Genomic DNA, 11,071 nt, shown 5'->3' on the forward strand with positions numbered 1-11,071 from the left:
TAGGGCTGGGTTTTCCCCACACAATGCTGGCTCCGCCCCCTGTGGTGCGACTGATGACCCTGGTCTGTTCTCTGAATAGGGAGAGGGGCTGAGCAAAACAAAGTGCTCAGGAACCAGTTGTAACTGGTTCGCCCCTTCCCTGCACCTTGAGACAAAGGGTTTCACTGTATAAAAAGGGGCTGTGTCCCCTTACAATTGGTTCTCTTCCAGGATCCTACCTGAGGGGGGCTGCTGCTGGACCAGAGGACCGCCACTTGCACTACCTCCCTGCCTGGAGGCCCAGTGAGCTGGCTCTGAGTCCAGCCTTGCCCCCCCACCCCTGCCTTGCTGTATGCAGGGGAGAACTTTGCTGGACTTTGTTGTTATCCTTCTTAAAGCGCTGGGAGCGCTTTATTTGCATCCCTAAGCGCCTGGAAGCGCTTTTATTTGTCCTAGCGCTCGGAGCGCTTTATTTCTGAAAGCCGGTGCCCACCTGGCGTTTGCCCCGTCTTTGCCGATTCTGAAGTCCCCTGGCAGGTGCCCACCCTGCCAGGGACATTGCCGCCCATATCGAGTGCCCACCTCGATTTATTGCATTTTTCATTGGCGAGCGGGTGCCCACCCCGCATTGTTGCCACCTCGAGCGGGTGCCCACCCCGCTCGTATGATTAAGGAAGAGGGAGCCTACCCCTCATTGCCACCGTACAACAGCCGAGAAACCCTGGGCCGCCGCGCTGCCTGCGGCGACCCGGAAGGAGTCAGGAAACCCCTGATTGCGGGCGGGGTTTGTGACACGCCCCCGGACATGGTCGGGCCTCCCGTGAGCTGAGGGAGACCCGAGTCAGCACCAAAGAGAGGCGGGAGCCCACCCCGCTCTCGCAACCGGAGGAGAGAGCCCCGCCGCCGGAGTGTCCGGAGCAGACGCCGGAGTCCCGGTGAGTGGGGGCAGCCTGGTTGGTTTCAGGGCGCCTGACGCTCCCTCGAAGGAGGGGGAGGGGGGCAGTATTTACCGAGCCCCGAGGGGCGCTCCAGCATAGTGGAGCATTTATTTTACAAGGAAGAGCGGCCCCGGAAGGCAGCGGGCCGCTTCAACGTTGGCCCCCATTGTGTATTTCAGAGCCGGTTGAGGCTCCAGCGAAGGGGCGCATTTCTGGTCTGAAGAGCCTAGAGGGCTCCAAAGTACACACATTGGCTGTGTGGGCATTGTGTATTTACAAGCCGAGTGAGGCTCCAACACCCCGCATTGTTTTCTTCGAGCGCTGGTGCGCTCCAACGGCATTGTTTGTTTAGAGCGCTGGTGTGATCCAACACTTGGGGGCATTCTTTTTGGCAGAGCCCAGGGAGGCTCCAAGGCATGCCAGATTTGTTTTAAAAGGCACAGGGGTGCCCCAGTATTTCTCCAGCTGCCCAGCACTTAGTGGGCAGCTGCAAAGTTTAGGACACCCAGTGCTACTTTGCGCTTTGGCTTGCGCAGCTTGCGCAATCTTGCCCTGACATTGGGACATAAGGCGTCCTAGCCCCGACAAGGCCAGTTGGCCTAGGGACTGCCACAGGTTGTGGCTTATGTGTGTTTATGCGTCATGTGCCTTGTTTTACACCGCTGAATGTATTTTATGCATCATGTGTTTTCCTTCCCCACACCTCTGAATGTGTCGCGATGCATCATGTGTACTGTGCTTAGACCCCTACAGGTATTGTGATACTTAGGTGGTTGTTTTTCTCCTAGTACAGGTGGTGCTAGTGAGGTCCTGGTTCCCTGCGTGACTTTTTCCTAAGGTGGTTAGGGTTGCGTAGGTGGTACTTACCTGTTACCAGTAGTTTCTGGTTGTGTGCTACATTTTCTAATTTTGTGCTAACAGTAATTATATATGCTATGTTCTAAAGTGATATTTCTACAACGTGCTATTTCCAAAAGTGTTTATTCCTGACAGTGGTCCAGGTGGCCCTGTCTTGTACATATCCCTTGTAAATTCTGCCCGTGCCTGTTGGCACATTGTAGAGTGTGTGTTTTTATCTAATGTGTTTTGGTATAATACAAAGGCTATTTTTATATAATACCTTGTGTGGAGTTTCTTTTGTGGTTGGCCTTGGGAGTTGTTGCTGGGTGCGCGCGCAAACGCTTTACACATTGCCTCCGAGCCCTAGCCAACCAGAAATCGCCATTTCTAACAGGAGGGAGTAGCAGGTATGTCTTGCCAGGTGGGAGAACTATGTCCTGCATGCTGGAGTATGGTGGATGTGAAGAATGGTGGCCAGGGCAAGGTTGGATGCACGGAGTTGGCACAACGGGGTCTCGGATGACAGACGGCCAAGGTTGGTTTGGGGTCTGGGGTTGTGGCCTGCCTCCTGAGTGTGGGTGAGGAGTCTGAAGGTCAACCTGCAGCACACAGTGATCCATTGCAGCTATCTCTGGTGGACGGTGATGTGGCTGGGGCGCGGGATGTTGAAGCTGAGGTGTGCACATGCAGCCTGGATGTGGACTGGTTTCCCGGGAGTTAGGATGTACTTGCTCCGTAGAGGGCGGGGCAGTAGTTGACACGGCTGGTGTCGTAGGCCTGGGGCATGGTCTGTCTTTCCCTGGAGTGGATCTATCTGTGGATCATGTGCATCATGCAGAAGGTGTTGCACCCTGAGGTATAGATGCTGGTGATTAGCATGGCAAATGTGAGTGACAAATCCATGATGCACACCATCTTGTGTGCGTGGCCACTGGGTGCATGTGCAGGGCTCTTGCGGGTGGGACACAAGCAGTTTACCCACCTGTAAGGGGACAATCCTCAGATGATTACCTCAGTCCTGTACAAGTCCAGCCTCAGGTGGCTGATGTTCAGCCATTCATCAAGGGATCTCATGCCTTCTTGAATGTTGGAACTGCCAATGGCTGCGTCTTTGGTGAGGGTGAGGAGCACCTGGCTGTCAATGGCATACGAGCTGATGATGAGGTGCTGTGTGCATGTGATGCCGGTGAGGGGGACCTGGACACATTGAAGATTGACATGCTGAGAGATGATACCTGGGCCATGTACCAGATGATGCCACTATACTACATGCTGAAGGCTTGAGTCCCACTCCCATGGCCTTGCTGGTGTACGGAGCCGGTGGGGAGTAGGAGGGACATTACCTGGTTGGTGTGACAGGGCCTGGAAGGCGGGGCAGCTCTGTGTAGGCAGTTGGAGTTGCACACTCATCATGCAAAGGTGTCGTGTGTGCGCCTAGGGTATGCCTGAGAGCAGGCGGTAGCTCCTTGGATGGACAATTCTTCGAGGGTGGCTGCAACATCAGACTGTAGTGTGATGTGGGTCATGTAAGGACATGAGGGTCGTGCAATGTGCACGTTGCATGCACAGACAAGCTGATGCCAGCCAAATGAATGGGTGGAGGGAGGAATGGAGGAGCATCTTTGAGGTGTGTGTGTTGCCGAATCTGTAAACTTTCTGTGCCCTTGCTGCAGGGGCCGCAGCAGCAGGCGGCATGTCCTGGAAACTATGCCACTGGTTGAACACAAAGACAAGGATGTCAGAAAGGACTACTGCAACAGGCGTATGTAAAAGAAGGAGTGTCCGGTTTCCCATGGCACACCCAGAAACAATGGATGCACAATCACCAAAGATGACTGACACCGGATCATGAAACTGAAGGACGAGCTGCACACAGGATACACACCCTCAGCAGGTGTTGACGGCCTGTTGTGGTCACCAACATGCCCAAATACATACACAACCATGGACATCATGCACAATGGATATTCAAATCCCTGAAGAACTGCATGCATGTTGCTAAACTACACATAGACTCATATGCACAATCTTTGACAACTATGCCAGAGATGCCGCATGCAAAGTGGCAAGAGACCTGCATTGACAGAGATGAGGCACCATGGAGGGTGAGGAACACCTTTATTACTCAGGTTCACACCTAGGGAAATGCATCAATATGAACAGACTCACAGGTCATTTGGCAGAACATGTGGGACCTACACTGGACACCCCCTTCACAACACAGATGCTGTAAATCCATTGAACTGGCACACAAGTGAAGGGTGTGAGCCAAACACCCCCTGCTGCACACGGAGGGGCTGCAATTCCCCATTTATCCTCTTATGGGGATGTCCCACACTATGTCCACCGTAGCATCCCGTATGTTTCAGAGGGAAGTTGTACATACATTGATGCCTTCATCAGAATCCACAGTCCTATCACAGATGACTGTTACGAAGGGTGACTATCAATACATGGGAGTCATGCAACATGTCATGTGCCCCATGGTGAGTCAACATGTATGTATAGTAACACAACATGCACAGGAGCAGTGCCCACACATTCCAAACACCTACCAACACCAAAATGCCGTGCAGCAATCCTTAACCAAAAAGACTTTCACCATGTCCGTGCATGGGACGCTGATTCAGCACACGTTGCAATACTCATGAGGAATAGCGGGAGGCCAACGATGACATGAGCAGACAGCATGCAAAACTACCTGGGGATGACAGACACACAAGAAGTCAGGGAAAAGATTGTCATCCGCATGCATGGTCATTTACTCTACAGGAATAAGTGTGTCACCATGCTATATTAAAATTGAGTGTCTAAGCTAAAATGTGTGGAAGGACATCATCACTCGAGTGACACATCTGAACACACATCTAAGTCACTTAGCATACAGTCAGCTGGTGTTAGACGGACCGGGAGGGTCGGCCGAGGACAAGGGGAGAGGTCTCCGGGGAGAGCCGTCTCCAGCTATCGTACAGATAAATAACTTCCCCCCCCACAGACAGACACCACACAAGGAGAAGATCTAGCGTTCTTTATATGCACTTCTTAAGGTACGATGAAATAGTACAAGGAGGTCTGGACTCAGGGGTCCCCTCGATTTTAGTCTCTCAGGATAGGGAAAGGGTAGCGGGACAGTCTGTTTACCAGTCTGGTAGTTTGGATGAAATGATGATTAGCTCACAATCCTCGAGCTTGGTGGTTTAGCTGGTACGGGCCGCGGCAGCGCCAGCAGGTCCCGGTAGAGATGGTCGGTACACGGTCCGCGGCAGCGCCAGCAGGTCCCGGTGAGGATGGTCGTTACAACGGGCCGCGGCAGCGCCAGCAGGTCCCGGTGAGGATGGTCGATACAACGGGCCGCGGCAGCGCCAGCAGGTCCCGACGAGGATGGATGTTGCAGAAGGCCGCGGCAGCGCCAGCAGGCAGGACGATAGTTCGCAAGATAGGGCTACGGCAGCGCCAGTAGTCCGTCAAGGCTGAGTTCTCTCGGTGTCTCTCGACTCCAGGATACAACTGCCTTCCTGCTCCGGAGCTGCCCCAGTTATAGGGCAGGCGCCCTTTGATGTCCGGACCCTCGCACTTGGAGGTCGGAGGGCCCGGGATGAAGGTGTCCAGACACCCAGCAGGGGGTGGAGCCAGCGCCTGGGGGAGCTGGAGGCGATCGGCACCTGGCGGGGGAAGAGCCCTTGACGCTTCGTTCTCCCATTGACCTGCCAAGTGGTCCGCTCACCTCCTGGGTGGATGGTGGTGCCGGGATGTCGGGGCCGGCCAGGCCCAGGGTTAGGGTCGGGTGGAGGCCATGCGGCCTCGTGGTGCAGGGCCCAAGATGGCGGCTTGACCCGGCCGGGGGAGCCGGTGGGGGCTGGGGCCCTGTCATGCGGGGAGGGAGCGAGCCCTTCGTGTGGCCTGTCCAACATGCGTCCCCCCCAGCTGAAGGCGGGGAGAGTCACCCATCTTCTTGGGGACTCTCCTCGCCGAGGCGGAAAAAGCGTGACAGGCCATCTGCGTTGGCGTGGTCTTGGCCCGGTCGGTGCTCCACGGTGAAGTCCATTCCCTGCAGGGAAATGGACCAGCGCAATAGTTTTGGGTTCTCCCCCCGCATCTGCATCAGCCACTGCAGGGGTCGATGGTCGGTTTGTACCCGGAAGTGGGTACCGAAGAGATAGGGCCGGAGCTTTTTGAGGGCCCACACCACTGCGAAGGCCTCCCTCTCGATGGTGCTCCAGCGCTGTTCTCGGGCCAGGAGACGTCGACTGATGAAGGCCACCGGCTGGTCATGACCTTCGGGGTTCAATTGGGAAAGAACCGCTCCGATGCCGTGGTCGGAGGCGTCTGTCTGTACCACGAATTCCCGACCGTAATCGGGGGCCTGGAGCACAGGGGCGGTGCACAGGGCGGCCTTCAGCTTCTCGAAGGCCGCTTGACAATCGGGGGTCCAGTTAATCCGCTTTGGTTGGTTTTTGGACGTGAGACCCGTGAGGGGCCCCACGATGCTGCCGTAGTCCTTCACGAACCGCCGGTAGTAGCCGGTGAGCCCTAAGAAGGCTCGGACCTCGGTCTGGGTGACGGGGGGCTGCCAGGACTGGATGGCAGCAATCTTAAGTTGCAGCGGGGCCACCAGCCCGCTTCCCACTTGGTGCCCAAGGTAGGTCACGGACCCTTGGCCAATTTGGCATTTGCCGGCCTTAATTGTGAGGCCGGCCCGCTGGAGGGCCTGTAGGACTTCTTGGAGGTGGAGGAGGTGGTCGGACCAGTGGCGGCTGTATACAGCGATATCGTCCAGGTAGGCAGCGCTGAACTCTTCGAGCCCCGCCAGGACCTGGTTCACAAGGCGTTGAAACGTGGCGGGGGCGTTCTTCATGCCGAAGGGCATGACCCTGAATTGGTAGTGGCCATCGGGGGTAGAGAAGGCTGACCGTTCCTGAGCCCGGGGTGTGAGACCGATCTGCCAGTAGCCCGCTGTTAGGTCGAAGATACTGAGGTAGCGGGCGGCCCCCAGCCGGTCGATCAATTCGTCCGCTCGGGGGATAGGATGAGCGTCGGTCCGGGTGACAGCGTTCAAGCCCCGGTAGTCGACGCAGAATCTCAGTTCAGGTGTGGTGCCGGGGGCAGCGGCCTTGGGGACTAATACAACCGGACTGGCTCAGGGACTGTCCGAGGGCTCGATGACCCCGATCGTGAGCATTTTGGCCACTTCCTCTTGTATGCAGGCCCGTACCCGATCTGGTACGCGGTAGGCCCGGTGTCGGATAGGGGGACTGTCCCCGGTGTCCACGTCGTGCAAACACCAAGGGGTGACCCCGGGGGTGAGGGAGAACAGGGTAGCGAACCGCAGCAGGAGGTTCCGGCAGCCCTGGCGTTGCTCCGGGGTGAGGGCATCGGAGAGCCGGACCCCGTCTACGGAACCGTCATTCTCCTGAGTCTTCAGGAGATCCGGGAGGGGTTCGGAGTCTTCCTCCGCCCCACTGTCCGTAGCCATCAGGAGGCTGAGTTCTGAGCGCACAAAGTGTGGTTTGAGTCTGTTGGTGTGGAGGACCCGAAGGGGGTTCCGGGAGGTCCCCATGTCGATGAGGTAAGTGACGGGGCTTTTGCGCTCGACCACCTTGAAGGGCCCCGTCCACTTATCTTGCAAGGCACATGGTTCGGTGGGGGACATCACCCACACTTGTTGACCAGGCTCGAACTCGACGGAGGAGGCATTTTGATCATACCATCTCTTCATGTCTTCCTGGCTGGCCTCGAGGTTCGCCTTGGCCATCTCCCTGAAGCGCCGGGTCTGATTGCGTAGGGCCAGGAGGTATTTGAAGACGTCTGGAGGGGTCTTTAGGGGGGCCAACTCCCAACCTTCCCTGACTAGGCTGAGGGGCCCTCGCACAGGGTGCCCGTACAGGAGTTCGAAAGGGCTAAAGCCGAGGGACTTCTGGGGAACTTCTCGGTAGGCGAAGAGGAGGCACGGGAGTAGTACATCCCACTGGCGACGGAGGGGCTCTTCCAATCCCCCAATCATCCCCTTGAGAGTGCGGTTGAAACGCTCCACTAGTCCGTTCCCTTGGGGGTGATAGGGGGTCGTGAATCTGTAGGTGACCCCGCATTGTTGCCACAGGGACTTCATGTATTTGGAGATGAAGTTCGTGCCTCGGTCGCTGACGACTTCTCGGGGGAAGCCCACCCGGGAGAAGATCCCCATTAGGGCCCGGCCAACCACCGGAGCTGTCACGGTTCGTAGGGGCACCGCCTCGGGGTAGCGGGTGGCGTGGTCCACCAGTACCAGGATGAACCTGTGTCCTTGTGCCGTGCGGGGTTCCAGGGGCCCCACAATGTCTATTCCTACCCTCTCGAACGGGGTGGTGACCACAGGGAAGGGCTGCAGAGGGGCTTTCAGCTTACGGCCACTCTTCCCGCTGGCTTGGCATGTGGGGCAGGACCGGCAGTGGTTCAGGACGTCGTTCCTCATTTTCGGCCAGAAAAAGTGGGTCACTAGGCGACTGTAAGTCTTGTCCGGGCCCAGGTGTCCAGCCAGGGGGACATCGTGGGCCAGGTTGAGTAGGAAGTCTCTGAAGCGGAGAGGTACCACCAGCACCCGACCGGCCCCTAGCTCCGCGATTCTCTGTTCGCTGTATAGCAGGTCGTTATCCCAATAGACCCAATGAGTTCCGGTGGCGTCCCCTGCGCTCTGGGCGCTGGCTTGCTGTCGGAGCCCCTCGAGGGCGGGGCAGGTCTTTTGCTCCTGGCGGAACTGTTCTTGGGTGGGCCCCCCTTCTTGACGCCACTGAGCCAGGCCGGGAAGGTCCTGGGGTTGCGCGACTCCTTCGGCCGTTGGTTCTGGGGGGTTGGCCTCGTCGTTGTCCTCTACTGGGGCGACCGGGGGTGGAGGTGCTGGCCATTCCGGTTCTTCTGATCGGGGGACAGCACGGGCGGCCATGGACCGGGTGGTTATGCAGGCCCAGTCCGGGAGGCCCAGCATCCCCAGGTGCTCTCTTCTCTCGACGGTGGCCCACGGGGAACTCTCGAGGTCATTCCCCAGGAGGCAGTCCACGGGGGCATCATCCCGGACCGTCACCTTCAACAGGCCGGAGACCCCTCCCCATTCGAATGGGACGCAGGCCATTTGACACAGACTTTCGGAATTGTCGGCTGAGCGGACGGGGCAGAGGATGTTCGGCAGGATCTGCTCGGGCTTCACCAGGTGACAGCGGACGGCCGTCACACTGGCGCCCGTGTCACGTAAGGCCTCGGCCCGACGCCCATTAATGGTCACCCACTGACCGTATTTCCGGGTGTTGGCGGGTAGGGGAGCCCGCGGGACCATGTCTTTTCCCCCGAGGCACGCTAGAACCATGGCGGCCGGTTCCCACTCTGGCCGGGCCGGCTCATATTCTTCCTGTTCCTCTGATAGTTGTTCTTCCCCCAGGGCGGCGGCAGCTACCTGGCGGGGCCTTGGTGTTTGGTTCTGCGGGCAGCTCGGGTCATTGGCGTAGTGGCCGACTCGCTGGCATCGGTGGCACGTGACGTTGGCTCGGAACCCCGGACGCATCGGGGGGTTGCCCCGGCCGGCCGGGGGCGGGGTGCTGGCCACGGGCGTTGCCGGGATGGTGTCTCTCCCTCGGCCCTGGCCTCCTCCTCCTCGAGGACGGTGCTGGCCTTGGTTGCTTCGGTTCTGCTCGTGTGGCCCTCTCCGGCCCACTCGGGTGCTTTCCCATCGGTCAGCTTCGGCGGCGAGCTGCCGGGGGTCAGTCAATTTACTGTCGAGGAGGTGCTGCCTGAGCTCGACGAAACAGTTGTTCGACAGGTGCTCCCATACCATAAGGTTAAAGAGTTGTTCGTAGGTCGTGACATGGCTCCCCTTGATCCAACCCTCGAAGGCTCGGCTGAAATAGTTAACGTACTCCACCCAAGTTGTACCCGGGATCCGGGTGCAATCTCTGAACCTCTGGCGGTACATCTCGGGTGTGAGGCCGTAGCGGGTGAGGAGGGCAGCCTTCATGTGGTCGTAGGACGACATTTGGTGATCCGGGAGCTGCAGCAGGGCATCGCGACCTTCGTTGACGAACCTCCCCCATAGTCCGGCTCCCCAATCACTCCGGTCGATCCGGTGGGAGGTCATGGCGATCTCGTAGGCTTTGAACCACTGTTGTATGTCGTCTTCTCGGACATACTCTCGGACAACATCCTTGGGGATGTGGACTTTTTTCTCGGTTGGCCCCGGGGTGTGCGGTCGCTCAGGCACCCCCGGTTCTTTATTCTGTTTCCGAAGTTCTATTTCCGCCAGTTTGCGCTCGTGTTCGAGTGTTATTCTCTTTTCCTCAAGCTCTCTCTGTCTCTGCTTTTCTTCTCGTTCTTCTCGGAGCCGCATATGCTCTAGATTTCGTTTCTGCTCGGCTAACTTGAGTTCACCGTCCATCTTGAGTCGTGCCATTTCCAACTCGTGTAATCTGGTTCTTTCTCTTTCCTGGATCTCCTCCTGCGAGAGGCCCGTTCCCCGCTCCTCGGGAGCCGTGGCGTTCCCCTCCGGTGTGACACTGTTTCGGTCGGAGGGTCCGGCGATCCCAGTTTCTGTCCACGACTCAAGGGCGCGCTTCAAATCATCTTTTGTACTCAGGCCGGTGGTAGCAATGCCTAGTTCCATGCAGAATTCTTTTAGTTCGCGGTGGCTGTATTCTTCCAACTTATCCATTTGGAATCTTTCAGTGGAACCGCTATCTTTGGCTGACATCGTGGTTTTGTCGTGGGGTGAGCTACTCTCTGTACGATTACGCGTTGATTCGGATCGCGCCGCTGGCCACCAATGTTAGACGGACCGGGAGGGTCGGCCGAGGACAAGGGGAGAGGTCTCCGGGGAGAGCCGTCTCCAGCTATCGTACAGATAAATAACTTCCCCCCCCCACAGACAGACACCACACAAGGAGAAGATCTAGCGTTCTTTATATGCACTTCTTAAGGTACGATGAAATAGTACAAGGAGGTCTGGACTCAGGGGTCCCCTCGATTTTAGTCTCTCAGGATAGGGAAAGGGTAGCGGGACAGTCTGTTTACCAGTCTGGTAGTTCGGATGAAATGATGATTAGCTCACAATCCTCGAGCTTGGTGGTTTAGCTGGTACGGGCCGCGGCAGCGCCAGCAGGTCCCGGTAGAGATGGTCGGTACACGGTCCGCGGCAGCGCCAGCAGGTCCCGGTGAGGATGGTCGTTACAACGGGCCGCGGCAGCGCCAGCAGGTCCCGGTGAGGATAGTCGATACAACGGGCCGCGGCAGCGCCAGCAGGTCCCGACGAGGATGGATGTTGCAGAAGGCCGCGGCAGCGCCAGCAGGCAGGACGATAG

Source organism: Triturus cristatus, chromosome 4_1, assembly GCF_964204655.1.
Source record: "Triturus cristatus chromosome 4_1, aTriCri1.1, whole genome shotgun sequence".
In the NCBI taxonomy this organism is placed as follows: Eukaryota; Metazoa; Chordata; class Amphibia; order Caudata; family Salamandridae; genus Triturus; species Triturus cristatus.